The sequence below is a fragment of the Symphalangus syndactylus genome, chromosome 2 (assembly GCF_028878055.3).
Source record: "Symphalangus syndactylus isolate Jambi chromosome 2, NHGRI_mSymSyn1-v2.1_pri, whole genome shotgun sequence".
In the NCBI taxonomy this organism is placed as follows: domain Eukaryota; kingdom Metazoa; phylum Chordata; class Mammalia; order Primates; family Hylobatidae; genus Symphalangus; species Symphalangus syndactylus.
Window position 1 is genome coordinate 52,648,571 of NC_072424.2, and position 27,687 is coordinate 52,676,257.

The window sequence follows — 27,687 nt, forward strand, 5'->3', positions numbered from 1 at the left end:
GAAACAGAGGAAATCCTCCCTAACTCATTTTATGAGGCCAACGTCATCCTGATACCAAAGTCTGGCAGAGACACAACAAAAAAAGAGAATTTTAGGCCAATATCCCTGATGAACATCAATGCAAAAATCCTCAATAAAATACTGGCAAACCAAATCCAGCAGCATCAAAAAGCTTATCCACCATGATCAAGTGGGCTTCATCCCTGGGATGCAAGGCTGGTTCAACATATGCAAATCAATAAACGTAATCCAGCCTATAAACAGAACCAAAGACAAAAACCACATGATTATCTCAATAGATGCAGAAAAGGCCTTTGACAAAATTCAACAACCCTTCATGCTAAAAACTCTCAATAAATTAGGTATTGATGGGATGTATCTCAAAATAATAAGAGCTATTTATGACAAACCCACAGCCAATTTCATACTGAATGGGCAAAAACTGGAAGCATTCCCTTTGAAAACTGGCACAAGACAGGGATGCCCTCTCTCACCACTCCTATTCAACATAGTGCTGGAAGTTCTGGCCAGGGCAATCAGGCAAGAGAAAGAAATAAAGTGTATTCAATTAGGAAAAGAGGAAGTCAAATTGTCCCTGTTTGCAGATGACATGATTGTATATTTAGGAAACCCCATAGTCTCAGCCCAAAATCTCCTTAAGCTGATAAGCAACTTCAGCAAAGTCTTGGGATACAAAATCAATGTGCAAAAATCACAATCATTCTTATACACCAATCACAGACAAACAGAGAGCCAAATCATGAGTGAACTACCATTCACAGTTGCTTCAAAGAGAATAAAATACCTAGGAATCCAACTTACAAGGGATGTGAAGGACCTCTTCAAGGAGAACTACAAACCACTACTCAATGAAATAAAAGAGGACACAAACAAATGGAAGAACATTCCATGCTCACGGATAGGAAGAATCAATATTGTGAAAATGGCCATACTGCCCAAGGTAATTTATAGATTCAATGCCATCCCCATCAAGCTACCAATGACTTTCTTCACAGAATTGGAAAAAAACTACTTTAAAGTTCATATGGAACCAAAAAAGAGCCCGCATTGCCAAGACAATCCTAGGCTAAAAGAACAAAGCTGGAGGCATCATGCTACCTGACTTCAAACTATACTACAAGGCTACAATAACCAAAACAGCATGGTACTGGTACCAAAACAGAGATATAGACCAATGGAACAGAAGAGAGCCCTCAGAAATAATACCACACATCTACAGCCATCTGATCTTTGACAAACCTGACAAAAACAAGAAATGGGGAAAGGATTCCCTACTTAATAAATGGTGCTGGGAAAACTGGCTAGCCATATGTAGAAAGCTGAAACTGGATCTCTTCCTTACACCTTATACAAAAATTAATTCAAGATGGATTAAAGACTTAAATGTTAGACCTAAAACCATAAAAACCCTAGAAGAAAACCTAGGCAATACCATTCAGGACATAGGCATGGGCAAGGACTTCATGTCTAAAACACCAAAAGCAATGGCAATAATTGCATCACTTTAAAGTAGACAAGTGAATCAATGAGACACCTTATAAACTGGGAGTGAGTTTGATGAAACTGTCTAGTGATGTCTTTCACTGATGGCTCATTCAACCTGCAATTGGTCCCACTCTGAAATTTAAGAGATAATTGAAGGAAGGTGTTATTCCAAATGAATTATGGACTTTTTGTGTTTTTTTTTTCACTTGGTTTTCTTTATTTTAAATTTTAAAAGAATTCATTAATATAGTCTCATTGTAAAAAGTTAAATAGAACAGCAGCTACAGAACAAAAACTAATTTTTTCCTTAATAATTTTATTAGTAATTATACTTGGCCATAACAAAATACCATAGACTGAATGGCTTAAATAATAGAAATACATTTTTTTTCACAATTCTAGGGGCTAAAAGTCTGCGATTAGGGTGCCAGCATAGTCAGGTTCTGTCGAGTGCTCTCTTTCTCCCTTGTAGACGGCCAGCTGCCTTCTCACTGTGTTCTCACATGGTGGACAGAGACGGCAAGATCTCTCTCCTCATAAGGACACTAATTGCACCATGAGGGCCCCACACTCATGACCTCATTTAAACCTAATCACCTCCCAAAGGCCATATCTCCAAATAACATCACATTAATGGCTTCAGCATATGAAGTTTTGGGGGACACAATTCTGCCCATAGCAATAACATTGACAAATATTTGCATAGTATATGCTAATTTATAGATCGCATATTATGCCAAGATATGTCTTAAGCAATTGTGCATGCACACATACATTTTATAGATGAGGAAACTGAGAGATGTAGAGAAAACACACAGCTGGGAAGTGGCAGAGCCAAAACTTAAATTTAGAAGGTTTGGTGACAAAGTATACGCCCTTGAGCACTACTCCATAAAGCTTCCCTATAGCCCTCCTCAGAGGTTAACACTGCCAAGTGGTGTACATTCTTCTAGGCCTATTTATAGACCTTTATTTTTGCTCTGTTTTTGGTCACTAAATTCATCGGGAGACTAATGTTGTAGCAAGTGGCATATAAAACAGGGTTTGCTGAGTCTTCTGGACTCCTTCTCCACCTAATTGTCTCATTAATGCTACCAAGACTTCAGATTTCAAACAAACAGTACTTCATCATGGAAGCCACCCTGAATCTCCAACTCCTTTATTCTAAAAAGGAAGAAAATGAGATCCATAAAAGTTAATTAATGTCCTCCAAAGAGGCATCCTTGCTCTTTCATGTCAGAGTTAGGACTAGAATTCAGACCTCTTGATTTAGCCGAGAGCTCTTTTTCAGCAAGCCATTTTGATCTTCTGGGACACAAACTCACCACTTATGACTCAAGGGAGAAACTCATAAGAGTACTGCTGTCTTGTGATTTGGCCAATCTTGGAGAAGTACATTTTAAATCTTAAATCTGTGAACTGATTATTCTAAAAAGGAGCAGCAAATAATAGAGGGAATGCCAGCTTTCAGCATAAGCACAAAATAAATTTTTGAAATTCCTTCTGTGAAAGACAAAGCCATTTAAAATGATCTTTTGATTATAATTTACATGAAAGTATGGGATTATTATTATTATACTATTAGAAAGACAGTGAGGATCAACTCCTTTAAATGATTTTAATCTCTGGATGTGAATATGTATCAGATGCTCATTGCTGCTGTAACAAATTGTCACAAACTCAGCAATTTAAAATAACTAAATGTATTTCACTATTATATAGGTCAAAAGTCTGGTAGGCTCAGCTGGCTTTTCTGCTCTGGGTACCACCATTGCACAATTTGCACCATTGCACTCCAACCTTGGTGACAAGAGTGAAACTCCAATGGTACAATCTCAGCTCACTGCAACTTCTGCGTCCCCAGTTCAAGAGATTCTCCTGCCTCAGCCTCCCAATAGCTGGGATTACAGGCACCTGCCACCATGCCCAGGTTTGTGTGTGTGTGTGTGTGTGTGTGTGTGTGTTTACTAGAGATGGGGTTTCACCATGTTGGCCAGGCTGGTCTCAAACTCCTGACCTCAGGTGATCTGCCCACCTTGGCCTCCCAAAGTGCTGGTATTACAAGCGTGAGCCACCACGCCCGGCCTTATATCCCTATTTTAATGTCCATAACTGTAATCACATTGGCAAAGTCCCTTCCCTTTTACAATCTAAAGTAACTGTTTTTCTGGAAATTAGGACATGGAAGTCTTTGGAGAGGATGGTGGTGGTGGTAATTATTCTGCTTACCACAGTCCACCTTATGGCCCTTAAAGATTCATGTCTGTTTCATATACAAAATACATTTATTTCATCCCAAGATCACCAAAGGTCTCATCCCATTACAGTATCAATTTAAGTTCAAAATCTCATCTAAATTCCATGAACTCTAAAATCTCAAATCTAATCACCCAAATAATCTAAATTATATGTAGGTAGAATCTGCATATAATCTTTCTTGAAGCACAGTTCCTCTCAATCTTTGGACCTGTAAAACTAAAAAAAAAAAAAAAAAGTTATCTGCTCCAAACATACAACAGCGGGATAGGCATAGGATAACACTTACAGATATTCACATTCAAAAAGGGAGAAATTTGGGAGAATAAAAGGAATCACTGGTTCTAAGCAATTAAAAAACCCAGCCAGGCAAACTCCATTGGATTTCGAGACCTGGGGAAAAAAAATCCTCTGTGGTTGTTGATTCTTCCCTCTGAGTCACACTTTTTTATTTAGGAAAGGCAACACATGTTCGCAACAGAGTAGTTTTATCAGCCCGTGTCTTAGTCCATTCAGATGCTATAATAAAAAGACCATATCCTGGGTGACTTACAAACAATAGAAATCTATTTCTTATAGCTCTGGAGGCTGGAAAGTCCAAGATCAATACACAGGCAGGTTTAGTGTCTGGTGAGGGGCTATTGCTTATAGACGACATCTTTTTGCTGTATCCTCACATGGTGGAAGGGCAAGGCAGGCTCTGAGGTCTCTTTTATATGGGCAGTAATCCTGTTCATTAAAGCTCTGCCTTCATGACCAAATGCCCTCCCCAAAAGTCCCACCTCCTAACACTATTGCCTTGGGGATTAGGATTTTAACATAAATTTTGAAGGGACATGTATGTTCAGACCATAGCAGTCTGTTTTCTGCAGGTAGAATTTTTATGGACTGACAGTTTTTTAAAATTTTATACTCTCCATCTCTTTCAGTCCCAGCTGGCAGAATTTCTGTTGTCCTAATATTCTTAGGAACTTTGTGAGTCTCCCATGTATGTCATGGGATTCACCTTGTACACAGATCTTTCCTAGATAATCCCATCTTTATTTATGGCTTCTGTTGAGATGGCCGAGGAGATTGATCTGTCACACTTTTGATCTCTTCAAGTAGTCTTTTGTGTAACTAAATATTACAACCTTTTGAGTTTTCTGAGGTATTACCAAAAGGTTTTAAAGACACATCCTGGGCTCTTTTTTTATAACATGACTTCCTGACAGTGAATCTCTTAATTTTAGTCTGTTTCCATTTAAATAGGTGTAGAATTTATAAAATCACCAAGTATTGGTTTCTTTTTAATAGGTCCTCCCTCAATTTCCCTCTCTCATCTTTCATTTTACTATAAGCAGCAAGGAAAACCAGGTCACACCTTCTCCATGTTGCTTGAAAATTTCCTCAGCTAAATGACCAGATTTGTCACTTACAAAGTCTGCCTTCAGTATAACTGCAGAACACAATATATATAAGCTTTCTGCTTCTATATAACACAGATTCTCCCTCCTGCAGTCTGCAATATTGGGTTTCTCATTTTCTTCTCAGAGATCACCAGAGCATCCTTCAAGTCCACACTTCTACTAATAACCTATTCAAGGTAATCTAGGCTTTTTCTAGCATGCTCCTAAACATTTTTAGTATCACCACCCATCGCTTGATTATGAAGCTATTTCCACATGGTTAGGTATTTGTTATAGCAGTACCTCATTCCTGGTAACAGAATCAGTATATATATATATATTTTTGACAGAGTCAAAGTCTCTTTTGCCATGTAATAAAACATTCACAGGTTCTGGAGATTAGAGCATGAAAATCTTTGGGGGATCATTATTCTGTCCACCACAGAATCCCACAAATCTCCCAAGACATGGCTAAGAACAGGGAAGGAGGTGGGAACTGAAATAAAAATAGTCCCTAGGAGGCGAAGGAAATTGGGAAGGATTCAGTAGAGTTTATGGTCCTCAGTTTCAGAGTAATTCCATAGGCTAGAGGCTGAGAGGACTGAGCAACCTCTCAGCAGACTAACAAGTCCAGAAAGGCCTTTCTGGTTTGAATAATGAACACAAGGAAGGTAAGTCTAGGCAGCGAAGAAGCTCAAGTGAAAAAAAAAGCCTCTGTCTTTAGTCATTATAAATGCATCTGATCAGGAGTTTGACGGTGAGAGTAGGGAGATAGGGCAGCCCCTGCCCTCTAACCCGGCAGCTTGATAGAAGTAGCAGACAGCAACATGTAAATCATATTAAGATAGGCTGTGATACCTAAATAGAAGACTTCTGAATCCCGGAAGAGTGTGCAGGAATCTATTTAAGGATGCTGCCATTTCCATCTGCTATAATTTAAATTACTTTGAAGTGTGATATTTAAACTTTTACTAGAAAATTAATCAAAGAATCTCATTCATTTCAGTTTGCTTTTCTGTGGCGTTGGCTCACAAGTACAGAAATGTGATCAGATACCATATTTAGTTTAGCACTTAAGTCAAGGTTACAAAGCTCTCTTAAGTATATATACTGATGTTAGTGTGTTCATCATCATTTTCCTGCCCTGATGGCTTGCTTTCTAAATGGGACTCATTTCAAATCCTTTCCACAGGGAGAAATAAAAGTAATTTAGAATTTAAAACAAGCCAGTATCTAGTAGTTCACACAACATGTTTAAGCAGGAAGCTAAATCTTAAATTAACAAAATTTATTCCAGTTATCAAGAAATTGGCCCTAGGCCATAGTGATAACTGAAAGGTTTCTTTTGTTTTTCATTTTGTTTTTGGTGGTGAAATAAAGATTGTGGTCAGGTAATTTTCTGCTTAATTTCTTACCATTGTCCCCCTTGTAAGGCTCTGTGTGTGTGTGTGTGTGTGTGTGTGTGTGTGTGTGTGTGTGAGAGAGAGAGAGAGAGAGACAGTTGGCCTCCCTCTTGGCCGGCCTTCCTTCCTTCCTTCCTTCCTTTCCTTCCTTCCCTTCCTTCCTTCCTTTCCTTCCTTCCCTTCCTCCTTCCCTCCTTCTTTCTATTTTTTTTTTTTTTTTTGCTCTGTTGCCCAGGCTGGAATGCAGTGGTGCCATCATGACTCACTGCAGCCTTGACCTTCCCTAGGCTCAAGCAATCCTCTTGCCTCAGCTCCCTGAATCAGCTGGGACTACAGGTGTGTGCCACTATGCCCGGCTAATTTTTAAACATTTTTTGAGGAAATGGGGTCTCAGGATGGTCTCAAACTCTTGGGCTCAAGCAATTCTCCAGCCTCAGCCTCCCCAAGTGCTGGGATTACGGGTGTCAGCCACTGCACCTGGCCAATTTTTCTTATTTATGTTTTTGCTAAAGAGGTAGTCCTTAATATTTTTATGTGCTGGTACTTACTTCTCGGTAACAACTCTATCCCAGAACACCATTTAGTCTTACATGGGACTGACTTTTCTTTATTATGCTATGATTATCTGGGACAGTGTAGAACAAATCAGGGAAGTGGGGAATGTGTCTTTTGGCTTACCTAAACACATACTGTTTAATTTTCTTATCATTCCTAAGGGCTGGCATACCTACATTTCCTATCATATGCTACAAATTTCTTCCTGGAGTTCATATTATTGCACTAAATTTCATCAGGAAAACATTAGTATAGAATCTTCACAGCAGTACTTTTCAATAAAACTTTCTGGGGCAATAGAAGTGCACTGTAATCTGTCACAAACAGTTTGGGCCCAGATTCCATGTTGAAGGCACAGGCTTCAGAGATTTAAGACTCTTGAGCACTGGTTAGTGTGCTATTGGGAAGTCATAAGTCTCACCTGGGGCCACTTGTCATTTGCTTCTCACCCTGTGGCAGGGCCTCTTTTGTCAGTGTCCCCTAGACACCTCGAGCCTACAGGCCCATCTTGCCTGGTGGCAGGAGCTACAGATGACTTGAAAGCACAAGAAGGTAATGATAAATTTTTTTAAAGTTGTTTATGTAGTGAGGTGAGAGATGACCTTTCCTTATATAGGTACCCCACCACTGAAACTTCAGTCGGTTCTATTAATCATGAGTGGACTTTTATTTGGGGGGGAATTGAAAGTTGATAAAAGCTTGGATTTTTTGTTAAAATTGATGCCTAGTGAATTAAAGACACACTTGTAGATGTGGAAATCATCTGAGTCCTAGGATGGGCTTTGGACTTGCACAGATCAGGACAATTTTAACTAGAACTCAAGGAATAGGGAGACTTCAGTTACCAGCTGGGTTATACATGTTAGCATACTAAGTGTTTAAATGCCACTATCAAAACCTTTACCATCAGACACTGGCGGTAGCTGAAAGTTCAGATCAACAGAAGAATTATCCCTTGCAGATAATTCTGCACAATGTAATCTGTGTCCTTCTGAGAGACAGCTCCAGACACTGTAATCCAATTTGTGAAGATTTGGGAAAACCAGATAGTGATCATCTTCCTGCTGTCTGTAAATATAATTCCAACCCTCATACCATTTCTCTCTTTCTTTCTTTGACTGCCTTACTCTTACTCCAGTCTGTGCTTGAAAATGACCCAAAGTGAAATTACATTCTCTGCCAGAGGTAAGCTATTAATTAGAACTAACTGCTCATTAAAGGGAGCCTGCTGATGGAGCAGCCATGGTGGAGTAACTACACTTTGCCATGTCTTTGAAATCACATTGGCAATTTAGTACAAAATATTCCAGAAAATTTACACTTCAAACCCTGAAGGTTTGTTTTCTTTTCATGATCTGCGAGCAGGCATCTGGGAGCAAGGACCTGCTACTTGCTTGCTTTTAGGCAACTACACTGCTTTATATTTAAAGCAGCTTTAAATATAGAGTAGGTTCTGAGTTTTTAATTTCTCACTGAAATAAAAACATTTTGCTTCTTCCTCTGACCTACTTAGACTTTACCAAGCAGACACTGCTGGAAAAACAAGAACTTTCCTTGTCTGCTGTTAAGATGCCAGAAAAATGATGAAAAGAGCACAGTAAGTCCATTTATAAAATAAAATCGTTTTAAGCCACCACCAACAGCAGTCTAATTCAGACTTTCCAGACTTCATAAATTTCTGTAAATTTGCAGAAACATTTTTGTAACATGTTAAAAAATTCTCCAAACTCTTAGATTCTACATGTTTTTCATTTGGAACCACATTTAAGATATAAATAGAAAAGGAGTTAATATGTATGTAGGAGTTACTAGTTTATATGAATTTCACATTAAGAAATCATTTGAAATGTGTAAAATTGTGGCTACAAATATGTTGTTTTTAGAGCTGGGGTATACCATTGATGGGCTCAGCATATCTTGAAATAATTGGAAACAGGATTTCCTACAGTGATATATTTGTTCTTTTTTTTTTTTTTTTTTTTTTTGAGATGGAGTCTTGCTCTGTCACCAGGCTGGAGTGCAGTGGCACCATCTCAGCTCACTGCAACCTCTGCCTCCTGGGTTCAAGCGATTCTCCTGCCTCAGCCTCCCGAGTAGCTGGGATTACAGGCACCTGCCTCCACGCCTGGCTAATTTTTTGTATTTTTAGTAGAGACAGGGTCTCACCGTATTAGCCAGGGTGATCTTGATCTCCTGACCTCATGATCCGCCCGCCTTGGCCTCCCAAAGTGCTGGGATTACAGGCGTGAGCCACCGTGCCCGCCAGTGATACATTTGTTCTAACTAACTTTCTTGTGCTACCAGGTACCGAAAATAAGAGAGTAAAACCATAATAAAAAAGACAAGGTAAATACATATTCATATAGACTTTTTTTTGCTAAGGCTTCAGCTGAGAAAAAGAAAAGTTGGCAGACTGTGTTAAGATGAATCCCACGTGCTCTATAAATCTTGATGGAATCACTCAAGGTTTGAAATTTTTAAAATTTTGCTGTTGAACAAATTTGACTTGACTCAAAATTATTTGCTCACTTTATAAATCATTATAACTTCAGTATATTTTCCCAATATTTCCTGCAAGTTACAAAAATTTATTTGTTTCAACATTGTTTTGATAATAATTTAATAATAGCATTTAACATGTATTGAGTGCTTCCATGTGATGGGCATATACTAAGCAATTTTACACATTAGTTCATTTAATTCTCATAAAAATCCCATACAATAGTATTATTAGTGGGCGAAATTGGTTTTGTGAGGTTAGGTAACTTGAGCATGTGGCTGGTAAATTGTGTAACTGGCATATAATAATAACAATTGCTAAGATTTATTTAACATATAATTTAACAAACTGAATCTTGACATCAACCCAACAACACGAGAAGAATAACAAAGTAGTGAAATGTGAAACCAGAGTTTGAACCTCAGCAGTTTGACCCCAGCTCTGTGAGTATTCAGTTATTAAATAGCATTGTTCAAAATGGTAGCTACTAGCCACATGCTATAATTTAAATTTAAATTAATTAACATTTTAAAGAAATTTAGCTCTTTAGTCACTAGCTACATTCAAGTGCTCAATATCCATATATAGCTAGTAGGTACCATATTGAACAACACAGATTACAGTGCACTTCTATCATCACAGGATGTTGTATTGAACAGTACTGCTCTCAGTATTCTATACTAATGTTTTTCTGGTGAAATTTTAGTGAAATAATGTGAACTCCAGGAAAAAATTTGGGAAACACTTGAATTTTTTGACAGTACATGAACTGATTATCATTTGGGGTGAACTTATTTTACTGATGGCTCATCTCATTATTTTTATTATGTTTATCATAAATTTCAAGAAAGAAACATTTCTGATCCTGTTCCTTAGTTTGGGGGATTCTCCTTAGTTTATTTATTATTATTATTATTTTAAGAAGGAGTTTCACTCTTGTTGCCCAGGCTGGAGTGCAATGGTGCGATCTTGGTTCACCGCAACCTCTGCCTCCTGGGTTCAAGCGATTCTCCTGCCTCAGCCTCCCAAGTAGCTGGGACTGCAGGCGTGCGCCACCATGCCTGGCTAATTTTTGTATTTTTAGTAGAGATGGGATTTCACCATCTTGGCCAGGCTGGTCTCGAACTCCTGACCTCGTGATCCACCCTCCTCGGCCTCCCAAAGTGTTGGGATTACAGGTATGAGCCACCGCGCCAGGCTTATTATTATTATTTTTGAGACAGTCTCACTCTGTTGCCCAGGCTGGAGTGCAGTGGTGCGATCTCAGCTCACTGCAACCTCTGCCTCCTGGGTTCAAGTAATTCTTCTGCCTCAGCCTCCCAAGTATCTGAGACTAGAGGCGCATGCCACCATGCCCAGCTAATTTTTGTATTTTTAGTAGAGACAGGGTTTCACTATATTGGCCAGGCTGGTCTCGAACTCCTGCCCTCATGATCTGTCTGCCTTGGCCTCCCAAAGTGCTGAGATTACAGGCGTGAGCCACTGCACCTGGCCTCTCTTTAGTTTATTATTTATGTATTTACTATTTTTTTTTAATTGAAACGGAATCTCACTTTGTCGCCCAGGCTGGAGTGCAGTGACGTGATCTCAGCTCACTGCAACCTCCGCCTCTTGGATTCAAGCCATTCTCTGGCCTCAGTCTCCCCAGTAGCTGGGATTACAGGCACCCACCACCACGCCCTGCTAATTTTTTGTATTTTTAGTAGAGACAGGGTTTCACCGTCTTGTTCAGGCTGGTCTCAAACTCCTGACATCAAGTGATCCATCAGCCTAGGCCTCTCAAAGCCCTGGGATTACAGGCGTGAGCCACTGCACCTGGCAGGATTCTCCTTATTTTCAATCTGTGACTTCCCTTGCAAGAACTACATGACTCCTAGAAACTTTCCACTTGGAAGTACTAAGTGGTTAAAATATTTTCAAGGAGACAAGAGATATAAAAGAGTATTAGAAATCTACTCTAAAAATTAGAAATTTTTTCTGATACATATATTTACAGGTTTTTCTTCTAAGGAGAATAACACTGTTGAAATGAACCAGTTCCCTCACCTTGCATTGTCACTGTTGTGTAGTCATTTGAAATATAATCTTCTGCACTTCCTGGGAGGAAGCTCAAGGGGGCAAGGCAGGCTGCCATCTTGGCTGTCTCACAGCCCTTGCTGCTCTTGCCTTCACGCTCTGGAAAGTGCCTGGAGATTAGGGACTAGCATGGACTCTAGCACAGTGCAGCCACCACATGGAAAAGTGGCCGGACTGTTTTCCACATGGGTCCCCAATACCGCTTCTCATCACTGGTCGGGGCCTCCTGACCTGGGACTCCAGCCACCCCCTACCAGGGCTCTAGGGCTGGTACCAGCTCTGCACTTCCCTGGGACAGAGCTCCCAGAAGGAGAAGATGGCTGCCATTTCTGCTGTCTCACAGACCTTGCCGCTTTTGCCCTCAGGTGCTGGAGGGTGCACGGTGATTAGGAACTGGCGTGGATCCCCAGTGCAGCACAACTGCTTCACAGAAAAGTGTCTGTGTGTCCGGAGTTGGTTCCTTCCCATAGGTTCATTCGTGGTCTCGCTGACTTCAAGAATGGAGCTGTGGACCTTTGCAGTGAGTGTTATAGCTCTTAAAGATGGCATGGACACAAAGAGTGAGCAGCAGCAAGATTTATTATGAAGAGTGAAAGAACAAAGCTTCCACAGCATGGAAGGGGACCTGAGTGTGTTGCCGCTGCTGGCTGGGGTGGCCAGCATGTATTCCCTTATTTGTCCCCACCCTTGTCCTGCTGATTGGTCCATTTTACAGAGTGCTGATTGGTCTATTTTACAAACCTCTAGCTAGCTACAGAGCGCTGATTGGTGTGTTTTTACAGAGCACCAATTGGTGCATTTTACAAACCTCTAGCTAGCTACAGAGCGCTGATTGGTGTATTTTACAATCCTAGCTACAGAGCGCTGATTGGTGCATTTTACAATCCTCTTGTAAGACAGGAAAGTTCTTCAAGTCCTCACTTGACCCAGGAAGTCCAGCTGGCTTCACCTCTCATCTGGACTGTTCTTCACTGGGTCCCTGTCCCTGCTTCTCCTCACTGGGCAGGGCCTCCTGACCTGGGACTCCTGCATAACTACTCTGCCCTGCCTGCACACTTCAGTCAGAGGCAGCTCTGCATTTCTCTAAGGAGGAAATCCCAGAGTCAACCCACAACCCCTCCATCATTGCACCTGTAGTGGTACCACCCTAACCACCCTCAGGCTAAGGAAGGAACAAAGGGCTTAGTTCCTGCGCTGGGACCTCCTGCACTCTGCAGCCCCCATCCAGAGTCCTGTCTCTCTTCTCTGTGAACCCCCACCCTCAACTCTTCACCAGGTAGGGCCCCTGGGTCAGGACTGCAGATCAGTCACCCCAACCACAGCTGAGGATGCCCACTGGGAGTGGCTCTGAGTTTCCCAGAGGAGGGGCTCCCAGAGGGAACCAACAGCCCCTCTGCCACAGCAATGGTTCTGCCTCTGCTGCTCTCCCTCTGGGGAAGAAACAAAAAGCCTGAGGCCTTCACCTGCACTTTCAGCACACCACAGTCACCATCAGAACAAGAGCCCAGTCTCTCCTCCCTGTGAGCCCTCCACCCCCTCCTCTTCACCAAGTGGAGCCCCCAACTCAGGCCAGCAATGCAGCCAACCCACCCCCTGGCTGAACACTCCCATTGGCAGTGGTTCTGTTTCTCTGAGGTAGAATTCCCAGAGGTAACTGAAAGGCCCTTTGCCACTGCCGCTGCTGTGGTACTTCTCTTGCTTCTCTCAGACTAAGGAAGGAGCAGAGACCCCAAGTGCTTCAACCACACCTTCAGTAAGCTGAAGTTGCCCTAAAGAGAAGAGGCCAGTCTGTATCCCTCCAGGACCCACCTGATCTCCCTGCTCATCACTAGCAGGGCCTCCCCTTGCCCTTGGGTCCAAAGTGCAGTGGCCCCATCCTGGACTGATCACACTGATTGATAGAGGCTCCACCTCAGAAAGAGGTGTGAGCCTCTTGTCAAAAGACAAGTGAAAGACCCTCTGCCACAGCCACTGCTAAGGTCCCTTCACCTGCTGCCTCCAAGCTTGAGAGGAAACAAAGTTTGAACTCACCCCAGAATTGTAATGTGCAGCCCAGGAGTGCCAAGCCGAGATATGCAGCCAGCACTCAAGTGGGAGAGGAGACCACCCATTCACAGCACTGAGAGAGAGCCCAGCTGCAATCCTGATGAAATACAGAGAACTCATGTGGCTAAGCAAGAGCCTACCTACCAGCCATTACACTTAAGCACCACCTACTGGATCACAGTCCAAAACTTCAACACCAATAACACTTGGCTAACATACCCTCTTGTGAAACCAGTGACGAGAATTCAGCTACAAATAAAGACCCTGCACAAAGACTTGGGCCTCTGAAAACATCCAGAAAAGAAGTCTATTGGCTGTACTCAATATACATTGCAGTTAAAGGAACACCAGTGCACACAGTTGAGAAAGAACCAGTGTAAGAACTCTGGCAACTCAAAAAGCCACAGTGTCTTCTTTCCTCCAAATGAATACACTAGTTCTCCAGCAAGCATTCTTAACTAGGCTGAAATGATGGAAATAGAATTCAGAATATGAATAGGAAGAAAGATAATTGAGATTCAGGAAAAAGTAAAAACCCAATCCAAGAAATGTAAGGATTATAATAAAATGATACAGGAACTGATAGTTGAAATGGCCATTATAAAAAAGAACCAAATTGATCAGATAGAGCTGAAAGACACATGACAAGAATTTCATAATGCAATCACAATTATTAACAGAAGACTAGACCAAGCTGAGAAAAGAATCTCAGTGCTTGAAGACCAGCTCTCTGAAATAACTCAGTCAGACAAAAATAAAGAAAAAAGAATAAAAAAGAATGAACAAAACCTTTGAGTAATATGAGATTATGTAAAGAGACCAAACCTGTGACTCATTGGCATCCCTGAAAGAGATGGGGAGAAAGCAAACAACTTGGAAAACATATTTCAGGATATCATCTAGCTAGGATATCCCAACCTCGTTAGAGAGCCCAATATTCAAATACAGGAAATTCAGAAAACTCCTGTGAGCTACTACATGAGAAGACCATCCCCAAGACACGTAATCATCAGATTCTCCAAGGTTGAAATGATAGAAAAAATGTTAAAGGCAGCTAGAGAGAAAGGGCAGGTCACCTACCAAAAGAATCCTGTTAGACTAACAGCAGACCTTTCAGCAGAAACCCTACAAGCCAGAAGAGATTGGGGGCCTAGATTCAGCATTCTTAAATAAAAGAACTTTCAATGAAGAATTTGATATCCAACCAAACTAAGCTTCGTAAGTGAAAAAGAAGTAAGATTCTTCTCAGACAAGCAAATGCTGATGGAATTTGTTACCACCAGGCCTACTTTATGAGAGTTCCTAAAAGGAGTACTAAATATGGAAAGAAAAGACCGTTACCAGCCACTACAAAAATACACTTAAGTACACAGACCAGTGACATTATAAAGCAACCACACAAACAAGGCTGTGTAGTAACCAGCTAACAGCACAATGACAGGATCAAATCCACATATATCAATAGTGACCTTGAATGTAAATGGGCTAAATGCCTCAATTAAAGGGCACAGAGTGGCAAGCTGGATAAAGAAGCAAGGCCCAATGATATACGGTCTTCAAGAGACCCATTTCACATGCAACACCTATATGCTGAAAATAAAAGGATGGAGAAAAATATACTAAGCGAATGGAAAACAGAAAAAAGCAGGAGTTGCTATCCTAATTTCAGACAAAACAGACTTTAAACCAACAAAGATAAAGAAAAGAAGGGCATTACATAACGGCAAAGGGTTCAATTCTGCAAGAAGACCTAATTATCCTAAATATATATGCACCAAACACAGGAGCATCCAGACTCATAAAGCAAGTTAGAGACCTGTGAAGAGACTTACATTCACAGACTATAATAGTGGTAGACTCCAGTTCTCCTCTCACAGTATTAGACAGGTCATAAAGGCAGAAAATTAACAAAGATATTCAGGATGTGAAGTTGGCACTTGACCAAATGACCTAATAGACATCCACAGAACTCTCCACCCAAAAACAATAGATTATACATTCTCACCTGAACATGACACATACTCTAAAATAGACTACACAATTGGAAATAAAACTATCCTTAGCAAATTAAAAAAAAAAAAACCCAAAATCATACCAACCACATGCTCAGACCATAGTGCAATAAAAATAGAAATCAATACTAAGAAAATCACTCAAAACTGTACAATTACATGGAAATTGAACAACCTGCTCCTGAATGACTTTTGGATAAACAGCAAAATTATGTCAGACATCAATAAATTTTTTAAATACATGAGAACAGAGATACAACATACCAGAATCTCTCAGACACAGCTAAGGCAGTGTTATGAGGGAAGTTTATAGCATTAAACACTCACATAAAAAAGTTAGAAAGATCTAAAATTAACAACCTAACATTACAACTAGAGGAACTACAGAAATAAGAGCAAACCAATCCCAAAGCTAGCAAAAGACAAGAAATAACCAAAATCAGAGCTGAATTGAAGGAAATGTGAAAAACCATGCAAAAGAACAATGAATCCAGGAGTTCTTTGAAAAAATTAATAAGAAAAATAGACTAGTATCTAGAATAATAATGAAAAAAAGAGCAAATATCCAAATAAAAACAATTAGAAATGACAAAGGGGACGTTACCACTTATCCTACAGAAATACAAAAACCCTCAGAGACCACTATAAACACCTCTATGCACACAAACTAGAAAATCCAGAAGAATGGACAAATTCCTGGACATAGTCAACCTCTGAAGACTGAACCAGGAAGAAATTGAATCCTTGAACAGACCAGTAATGAATTCCAAAATGGAAGCAGCAATAAAAAGCCTACCAACCAAAAAATGTCCAGGACAAGATGCAGCCAAATTCTACCAGATGCGTAAAGAAGAGCTGGTACTATTCCTACTGAAACTATTCCAAAAAACTCATTCTATGAGATCAGCATCATCCTGATACCAAAACCTAGCGGAGACAACAAAAAGAGAAAACTTCATGCCAATATTCTTGATGAACATAGATGCAAAAATTCTCAATAAAACACTAGAAAACTGAATCCAGCAGCACATCAAAAACCTAATCACCATTATCAAGTAGGCTTTATCCCTGGGATGCAAGGGTGATTAACATATGCAAATCAATGTGACTAATCAACATAAACAGAAAAAAACCAAAAACCATGATTATCTCAATAGATGCAAAAAAGGCTTTTGATAAAATCTGACATTGCTTCATGTTAAAAACTCTCAATAAACTAGGCGTTGAAGGAACACACTTCAAAATGCTAAGAGCCATCTATGGCAAACCCCCAACCAACATCATACTGAATGGGCAAAAGCTGGAAGCATTCCTTTTGAAAACTGGAAGAAGACAAGGATGTTCTCTCTCACCCCTCTTATTCAACATAGTACTGGAAGTTCTGACCAGAGCAATTTAGTCAGGAGAAATAAATAGAAGGTATCCAAATTGGAAGAGAGGAAGTCAAGCTATCTCTGTTTACAGACAATATGATTTTATATCTTGAAAAGCCCCTAGTCTCTACCCCAAAGCACCTTGATCTTAGAAACAACTTCAGCAAAGTTTCAGGATATAAAATTAATCTATAAAGGTCAGTAGCATTCTCATACACCAACAACATCCAAGCCAAGAGCCAAATCAGGAAAGCAATCCCATTTACAATTGCCACAAAAAGAATAAAATACCTAGTAATACAGCTAACCAGGGAGGTGAAAGATCTTCAAGAGGAGAATTACAAACACTGCTCAAAGAAATAAGAAATGACACAAACGAATGAAAAAACATTCCATGCTCATGGATAGTGATATGGTTTGTCTGTGTCCCCACCCAAAATCTCATCTTGAATTGTAATCTGAATTGTAACCCCTATGTGTTGGGGGAGGGACCCTCGTGGGAGGTGATTAGATCATGGAGGTTGTTCCCTCATGCTGTTCTCATGATAGTGAGTGAGTTCTCATGAGACCTGATCCCTTTATAAGGGGTTATTCCCCACTTCACTCTGCACTTCTCTCTCCTGCTGCCATGTGAAGAAGGAAGTGTTTGCTTCTCCTTCTGCCATGATTGTAAGTTTCCTGAGGCCTCCACAGCCATGCAGAATTGTGAGTTAATTAAACCTCTTTCCTTAATAAATTATCCAGTAACAGGGAGTTCTTTATAGCAGCATGAAAATGGACTAATACAGTAAATTGGTAGCTCAGAGAGTGGGGTACTGCCATAAAGATAACCCAAAATGTGGAAGAAACTTTGGAATTGGGTAGCAGGCAGACATTGGAGCAGTTTGGAGTGCTCAAAAGAATATAGAAAGATGTAGGAAAGTTTGGAACTGCCTAAAGACTTGAATGGTTTTGGCCAAAATGCTGATAGTGATATGGACAATAAAGTTCAGGCTGAGGTGGTCTCAGATGGAGATGAGGAACTTCTTGGAACTGGAGTAAAGGTCACTCTTGGTATGCCTTAACAAAGAGACTGGTGGCATTTTGCCCCTGCCCTAGGGATCTGTGGAACTTTGAACTTGAGGGAAATGATTTAGGGTATCTAGCAAAAGAAACTTCTAAGCAACAAAGCATTATAGAGGTGACAGAGCATACAAGTTTGGAAAATTTGTAGCCTGAGGCTGCAGTAGAAAAGAAAAACCCATTTTTGGGGGTAGAAATTAAATCTGACTGCAGAAATTTGCATAAGTAACTAGGAGCCAAATGTTGATTGCCAAAGACAATGGGGAAAATGTCTCCAGGGCATGTCACAGACCTTCACAGCAGCTGGAGGCCTAGGAGGGAAAAATGATTTCGTGGGCCAGGGCAAGGGCCCCATTGCTGTGTGCAGACTTGGGACTTGGTGCCCTGAGTTCCAGCTGCTCCAGCCATGCCTAAAAGGGCCAAGGTACAACTCAGGCCGTTGCTTCAAAGGGTACAAGCCCAGGCCTTGGTAGCTTCTAAGTGGTGTAGAGCCTGTGGGCACACGGAAGTCAAGAAGTGAGGTTTTGGAATCTTCACCTAGATTTCAGAGGATGTATGGAAACACCTGGATGTCCAGGCAGAAGTTTGCTCTAGAGGCAGAGTCCTCATGGAGAACCTCTGCTAGGGCAGTGCAGAAAGGAAATGTGGGATCTGAGACCCTACACGGAGTCCCCACTGGGGCACTGCCTAATGGAGCTGTGAGAAGAGGGCCACTGTCTTCCAGACCCCAGGATGGTAGATCCAACAATTTGCACCGTGTGCCTGGAAAAGCTGCAGGCACTCAACACCAGCCCATGAAAGCAGCCAGGAGGCAGGCTGTGCTCTGGTATGCCTTAACAAAGAGACTGGTGGCATTTTGCCCTTGCCCTAGGGATCTGTGGAACTTTGAACTTGAGGGAAATGATTTAGGGTATCTAGCAAAAGAAACTTCTAAGCAACAAAGCATTATAGAGGTGACAGAGCATACAAGTTTGGAAAATTTGTAGCCTGAGGCTGCAGTAGAAAAGAAAAACCCATTTTTGGGGGGAGATGGAGGGATGGAGCTACCCAAGGCACGGGAGTCCATTTCTTGCATCAGTGACCTGAGTGTGAGGCATGGAGTCAAAGGAGATCATTTTGGACCTTTAAGGTTTAGTGGCTGCCTTATTAGATTTTGGACTTGCCTGGGGCCTGTAGCCCCTTGTTTTGTCCAATTTCTCCCATTTGGGATGGGTGTATTTAACCAATGCCTGTACCCCCACTGTATCTAGGAAGTAACTAACTTGCTTTTGATTTTACACTCTCATAGGTGGAAGGGACTTGACTTGTCTCGGATGAGACTTTGGACTTGGACTTTTGGGCTAATGCTGGAATGAGTTAAGACTTTGGGGAACTATTGGAAAGGCAGGATTATTTTTTGAAATGTGAGGACATGAGATTTGGGAAGGGCCAGGCACAAAATGATATGGTTTGGCTGTGTCCCCACTCAAAATCTCACCTTGAACTGTAAATTAAATTGTAATCCCCACATGTCAGGGGAGGGATCTTGTGGGAGGTGATTAGATCATGGGGAGTGGTTCCCCCATGCTGTTCTCATGATAGTGAGTGAGTTCTCTTGATATCTGACAGTTTTATAATGGGCTTTCCCCCCTTCACTCTGCACTTCTCTGTCCTGCTGCCATGTGAAAAACATGTTTGCTTTCCCTTCTGCCATGATTTTAAGTTTCCTAAGGCCTCCCCAGCCATGTGGAACTGTGAGTCAATTAAACCTCTTTCCTTTATAAATTACCCAGTCTCCAAGAGTTCTTTATAGCAGTGTGAGAATAAACTAATACAGATAGAAAGACTCAATATTGTTAAAATGGCCATACTGCCCAAAGCAATTTACAGATTCAATGCTTTCCCTATCAAACTACCAATGACATCCTTCACAGAATTAGAAAAAACTATTTTAAAATTCATATTGAAACAAAAAAGAGCCAAAATAGCCAAGGCAATTCTTTTTTTTTTTTTTTTTTTTGAGACAGAGTCTTGCTCTTTCACCCAGGCTGGAATGCAGTGGTGCTATCTTGCCTCACTGCAACCTCTGCCTCCCAGGTTAAAGTTATTCTCCTGCCTCAGCCTCCTTAGTAGCTAGGACTACAGGTGCGAGCCACCATGCCAGGCTAACTTTTGTATTTTTAGTAGAGATGGGGTTTCACCATGTTGGTCAGGTTGGTCTTGAACTCCTGACCTCATGATCCTCCTGTCTCAGCTTCCCAAAGTGCTGGGATTACAGGCATGAGCCACCACACCCAGCCTAGCCAAGGCAATTCTAAGCAAAAAGAACAAGGCTGGAGGCATCCCATTACCCAACTTCAAGTTATACTACAAGGCTACAATAAAACAGCATGGTACTGGTGCAAAAACAGTTACATAGACCAGTGGAGCAGAATAGAGAGCCCGGAAATGATTCTGCATACCTACAAGCACCTGATCTTTAACCAAGCTGACAAAAACAAGCAATGGCGAAAGGACTTCCCATCAATATATGACTCTGGGATAACTGAGTAGCCATATGCTGAAGACTGAAACTGGACCCCTTCCTTAAACCATATACAAAAATCAACTCAAGATGAATTAAAGACTTAAATGTAAAACCTAAAACTATAAAAACCCTGAAAGATAACCTAAGATATACCATTCTGGACATAGGACCTGGCAAAGATTTCATGCTGAAAACACCAAAAGCAATTGTTGCAAAAACAAAAATTAACAAGTGAGACCTAATTAAACTAAAGAGCTTCTGCATAGCAAAAGAAACTATCAACAGAGTAAACAAACAACCTACAGAATGATAGAAAATATTTGCAAAGTATGCATCCAACAAAAGTCTAAAATCCAGAATCTATTTGGAATTTATACAAATTTACAAGCAAAAAGCAAACAACCCCATTAGAAAGCAGGCAAATGATATGAATAGAACCTTTTCAAAAGAAGACATACATGCAACAAACAGGCATATGAAAAAAATCTCAACATCACTAATTATTAGAGAAATGGAAATCAAAACCACAATGAGGTACTACCTTATACTAATTAGAGTGGCTATGATAAAAAAAAAAAAGCAAATGCTGATGAGGTTGCAGAGAAAAGGATACTTTTATACGCTGTTGGTGGGAGTGTAAATTAGTTCAGCCATTGTAGAAAGCAGTGTGGTGATTCCTCAAAGAACTTGAAACAGAATTACCATTTGACCCAGCAATCCCATTATTGGGTGAGTACCCAAGGGGATATAAATCCTTCTACCATAAGGACAAATGCATGCATATGTTCGTCTTAGCACTATTCACAATAGCAAAGACATGGAATCAACCTAAATGCCCATCAACTGTAGACTGGATTAAAAGAATGTGGTACATATACACCATGGAATACTACACAGCCATAAAAAAGGAGATCATGTCCTTTGCAGCAATATGGTTGGAGCTGGAGGCCATTATCCTTAGCAAACTAATGCAGGAACAGAAAATTAAATACTGCACACTCTGATTTGTAAGTGGAAGCTAAACAATGAAAATACATGGACACAAAGAGGGGAGCAACATACACCAGGGCCTACTTGAGGGTGAAGGGTGGGAGGAGGGAGAGGATCAGAAAAAAATACCTGTTGAATACTATACTTACTACCTGGGTGATAAAATAATCTGTATGCCAAACCCCTGTGACATGCAGTTTGCCTATATAACAAACCTGAACACCTAGGTACCCTTGAACCTAAAATAAAAGTAAAAAAAATTAAAAAAGGAAATATAACCTTGTCTTTTCTAAATGGCATATGTTGTTCTATAATAATGTTGTTTACAGAATAAAATAATCAATGAAGAATTTTCCTAGCTTGAATATCTTTCTATTTCCATGTACAGATGGTCCTTGGCTTACAATGGTTTGACTTAGAATTTTTTTTGACTTTATGATGGTACAAAAACAATATGCATTCAGCAGAAACTGTACTTTATGTATCATATAACCATTCTATTTTTTCACTTTCAGTACAGTACTCGATAAATTACATGAGATATTCAACACTTCATCATAAAATAGGCTTTGTTTTAGATGATTTTGCCCCACATTAGGCTAATGTAAGTGTTCAGAGCACATTTATAGTAGGCCAGGCTAAGCTATGATGTTCTGTAGCTTAAATATATTAAATGCATTTTCAATTTAACGTATTTTTAACTTATGATGGGTTTATTGGAATGGAACTGTATCATAAGTCAGGGAGCATCTGTGTATCTAAGTTGGATTCTTTGCCATTGATTTCTTGATTTTAAAATAATTAAATAAAAGGAGAAAATGCAGCTCATTACCTAAACGCTGACATTCTGGGTATCTGTTGGATTGCTTCTAATTTATGAAGGTTTTCTGAATGATAATTTTAGAATTGATTGGATGTATTTCAGATGGAGAACTGTTTCTATGGCAACATATTGGGTTTACAGACTGAAAGACTATTCCAAACAGCATTAACTAAAATTGCACATAAACAGAATGAAACACATTAAAAAACAAAGAGAAATGCTAGAGCAGGCTGAACCCAAACCCATTTGCCTGTAATGATTTTCATCACCTATAGATTGTCCTACATATTCCTGGAAGCGATCAGTTTCATAGTCAATATGTGCTCTCTGAGGGGAGAGGCCTCCTTATCAGGGCAGTAACAGAGTCCCAGTACCAGTTAGATAAGGCAGTTGTTACTGGTAGATTATCTATGGGAGCAACCTGCCAGAGGATATGAGCTAGACACATGAGTCAGAGGCGAATCTAAGATCTGGGGCTACGAGCAAGTAGTTCAGAATGAGGAATGGGCTCAAAACGGAGAAATTGCTGAGGAGCAAAAAAAAAAAAAAAAAAAAGAAAGAAAAAAGAAAAAAGGGAAATTTGGGATTGGAATGGAAAACATGGAGTTTTGAGGTTAGTGCTGTGCTAAGCTTCAGTTGGAAATCTTCAAAGAAAGAATCATGAACCACATATCTTTGTGTGGAGTCTCACTGGCTGGTTAGTGTTGGGAGACAATTCTCCATGGGTCCTTTAAGTTTCTGCACATCTTATGCTCAGAGATACTGACTGTTTTTTTTCCAGATTATTTTTTCAAGGATGTCTGTATAGTGAACAGCCTAAGAAGGTAGCGACAGTGTCTTTATCTCAAGCAAAGTAAAATTTGTTTACTCTCCACTGTAATAAAAGTGCCTACTTCCAGAGCGAGGCCCAACAGGCTTACTCCCCATTATAAAAGATTTGGACTTGAGGTGGCTGGCATGATGGCAGAATAAGAAGAGCTCCGGTCTGCAGCTCCCAGCGAGATCGACACAGAAGGCAGGTGATTTCTGCACTTCCAACTGAGGTACCTGGCTCATCTCATTGGGACTGGTTAGACAGTGGTGCAACCCATGGAGGGCGAGCTGAAGCAGGGTCGGGTGTCGCCTCACCAGGGAAGCACAAGGGGTTGGGGAACTCCCTCCCGTAGCCAAGGGAAGCCGTGAGGGACTGTGCTGTGAGGGACCGTGCATTCTGGCCCAGATACTACGCTTTTCTCGCAGTCTTCGCAACCCACAGACCAGGAGCTTCCCTTGGGTGTACACCACCAGGGCCCTGGGTTTCAAGCACAAAACTGGGTGGCCGTTTGGGCAGACACCGAGCTAGCTGCAGGAGTTTTTTTTTTTCATACCCCAGTGGCACCTGGAATGCCAACAAGACAGAACCGTTCACTCCCCTGGAAAGGGGGATGAAGCCAGGAAGCCAAGTGGTCTAGCTCAGCAGATCCCACCCCCATGGAGCCCAACAAGCTAAGATCCACTGGCTTGAAATTCTAGCTGCCAGCACAGCAGTCTGAAGTCAACCTGGGATGCTCAAGCTTGGTGGGGGGGAGGGTCGTCGGCCATTACTGAGGCTTGAATAGGTGGTTTTCCCCTCACAGAGTAAACAAAGCCACAGGAAGTTTGAACTGGGCAGAGCCCACTGCAGCTCAGCAAAGCTACTGTAGCCAGACTGCCTCTCTAGATTACTCCTCTCTGGGCAGGGCATCTCTGAAAGAAAGGCAACAGCCTCAGTCAGGGGCTTATAGATAAAGCTCCCAAATCCCTGGGACACAGCACCTGGGGGAAGGGGCGGCTGTGGGTGCAGCTTCAGCAGACTTAAACGTTCCTGCCTGCTGGCTCTGAGGAGAGCAGCAGATCTCCCAGCACAGTGCTCAAGCTCTATTAAGGGAAAGACTGCCTCCTCAAGTGGGTCCCTGACCCCTGTGCCTCCTGACTGGGAGACACCTCCCAGCAGGGGTCAACAGAACCTCATACAGGAGAGCTCTGGCTGGCATCTGGTGGGTGCCCCTCTGAGAGAAAGCTTCCAGAGAAAGAAACAAGCTGCAGTCTTTGCTGTTCTGCAGCATCTGCTGGTGATACCCAGGCAAACAGGGTCTGGAGTGGACCTCCAGCAAACTCCAGCAGACCTGCAGCAGAGGGGCTTGACTCTTAGAAGGAAAACAACAAACAGAAACGAGTAGCATCAACATCAACAAAAATGACGTCCACACAAAAACTCTATCTGAAGGTCACCAACATTAAAGACCAAAGGTAGGTAAATCCATGAAGATGGGGAAAAACCAGCACAAAAAGGCTGAAAATTCCAAAAATCAGAACAGCTCTTCTCTTCCAAAGGATCACAAATCTTCACCAGTAAGGGAACAAAACTGGACAGAGAATGAGTTTGACAAGTTGACAGAAGTAGGCGTCAGAAGGTGGGTAATAACAAACTCCTCCGAGCTAAAGGAGCATGTTCTAACCCAATGCAAGGAAGCTAAGAACCTTGAAAAAAGGTTAGAGGAAGGGCTAACTAGAATAACTAGTTTAGAGAAGAACATAAATGACCCGATGGAGCTGAAAAACACAGGACCAGAACTTCATGAAGCATACACAAGTATCAATAGCTGAATCGATCAAGTGGAAGAAAGGATATCAGAGATCAAAGATCAACTTAATGAAATAAAGCATGAAGACAAGAATAGAGAAAAAAGAATGAAAAGGAGTGAACAAATCTTCCCAGAGTATGAAACTATGTGAAAAGACCAAACCTACATTTGATTGGTGTACCTGAAAGTGATGGGGAGAATGGAACCAAGTTGGAAAACGCTCTTCAGGATATTTTCCAGGAGAACATCCCCAACCTAGAAAGACAGGCCAACATTCAAATTCAGGGAATACAGAGAACAGCACAAAAATACCACTCGAGAAGAGCAACCCCAAGACACACAGTTGTCAGATTCACCAAGGTTGAAATGAAGGAAAAAATGTTAAGGGCAGCAAGAGAGAAAGGTTGGGTTACCCACAAAGGGAAGGCCAACAGACTAACAGCAGATCTCTGCAGAAACCCTATAAGCCAGAAGAGAGTGTGGGCCAATATACAACATCCTTAAAGAAAAGAATTTTCAACCCAGAATTTCATATCCAGCCAAAGTAAGCTTCACAAGTGAAGGAGAAATAAAATCCTTTACAGACAAGCAAATGCTGAGAGTTTTTGTCACCACCAGGCCTGCCTAAAAAGAGCCCCTGAAGGAAGCAATAAATATGGAAAGGAAAAACCGGTACCAGCCACTGCAAAAACATACCAAATTGTAAAGACCATCGACACCAGAAAGAAACTGCATCAACTAATGGGCAAAATAACCAGCTAGCATCATAATGACAGAATCAAATTCACACATAACAATATTAACCTTAAATGTAAATGAGCTAAATGCCCCAATTAAAAGACATAGACTGGCAAACTGGATAAAGGGTCAAGCCATTGGTGTGCTGTTTTCAGGAGACCCATCTCATGTGCAAAGACACACATAGGCTCAAAATAAAGGGATGGAGGAATATTTACCAAGCAAAAAGGAGAAAAAAAAACAGGGGTTGCAATCCTAGTCTCTGATAAAACAGACTTTAAACCAACAAAGATCAAAAAGACAAAGAAGGGCATTATATAATGGTAAAGGGATCAATTCAACAAGAAGAGCTAACTATCCTAAATATTTATGCAACCAGTACAGGAGCACCCAGATTCATAAAGCAAGTTCTTAGAGACCTACAAAGAGACTTAGACCCCCACACAATAATAGTAGAAGACGTTAACACCCCACTGTCAATATTAGACAGATCAATGAGACAGAAAATTAACAAGGATATTCAGGACCTGAACTCAGCTCTGGACCAAGCAAACCTAATAAACATCTACAAAACTCTCCATCCCAAATCAACAGAATATACATTCTTTTCAGCACCACATCACACTTATTCTAAAATTGACAACTTAATTGGAAGTAAAACACTCCTCAGCAAATGCAAAAGAATGGAAATCATAACAAACAATCTCTCAGACCACAGTGCAATCAAATTAGAACTCAGGGTTTAAAAACTCACTCAAAACCGCACAACTCATGGAAACTGAACAACCTGCTCCTGAATGACTACTGGGTAAATAACGAAATTAATGCAGAAATAAATAAGTTATTTGAAACCAATGAGAGCAAAGACACAACGTACCAGAATCTCCTGGGCACAGCTAAAGCAATGTTTATAGATAAATTTATAGCACTGAATGCCAACAGGAGAAAGCAGGAAAGATCTAAAATCGACACCCTAACATCACAATTAAAAGAACTAGAGAAGCAGGAGCAAACAAATTCAAAAGCTAGCAGAAGACAAGGAATAAACAAGATCAGAACTGAAGGAGATAGAGACAGGAAGAACCCTTCAAAAAAATCAATGAATCGACGAGCTGATTTTTTGAAGAGATTAACAAAATAGACCACTAGCCAGACTAATAAAGAAGAAAAGAGAGAAGAATCAAAGAGACACAATAAAAAATGATAAAGGGGATATCACTGATCCCACAGACATACAAACTACCATCAGAGAATACTATAAACACCTTTATGCAAATAAACTAGAAAATCTAGAAGAAATGAATAAATTCCTGGACACATACACCCTCCCAAATCTAAACCAGAAAGAAGTCGAGTCCCTGAATACACCAATAACAAGGTCTGAAATTGAGGCAGTAATTAATAGCCTACCAACCAAAAAAAGCCCCAGACCAGACGGATTCACAGCCGAATTCTACCAGAGGTAAAAAGAGCAGCTGGTACCATTCCTTGTGAAACTGTTCCAAACAATAGAAAAAGAAGGACTCCTCCCTCACTCATTTTATGAAGCCAGCATCATCTTGATATCAAAGCCTGGCAGAGACACAACAAAAAAAGAAAATTTCAGGCCAATATCCCTGATGAGCATTGATGCGAAAGTCCTCAAAAAAATACTGGCAAACCGAATCCAGCAAGACATCAAAAGGCTTATCCACCACGATCAAGTCAGCTTCATCTCTGGGATACGAGGCTGGTTCAACATACGTAAATCTATAAATATAATCCATCCATCAAATAAGCAGAACAAATGACAAAAACCACATGATGATCTCAATAGATGCAGAAAAGGACTTCGATAAAATTCAACACTC

General features: G+C 40.9%; 1 protein-coding gene across 2 annotated transcripts in view; it reads left to right on the forward strand.

Annotated features, from left to right (window-relative positions):
- The window catches only part of COL9A1 (collagen type IX alpha 1 chain), a 196,057-nt gene that overhangs the window by 57,523 nt on the left and 110,847 nt on the right, over positions 1 to 27,687 (forward strand). Inside the window, exon 1 of one of the 2 annotated variants that reach the window (XM_063630528.1) lies at positions 3,412 to 3,436. The exons of the other annotated variant lie outside the window; for it this stretch is intronic. The gene's annotated coding sequence lies outside the window, so the exon portion shown is untranslated. Of the gene's footprint in view, positions 1 to 3,411; positions 3,437 to 27,687 lie in introns of those variants that run through there. 2 annotated transcript variants of the gene reach the window in all.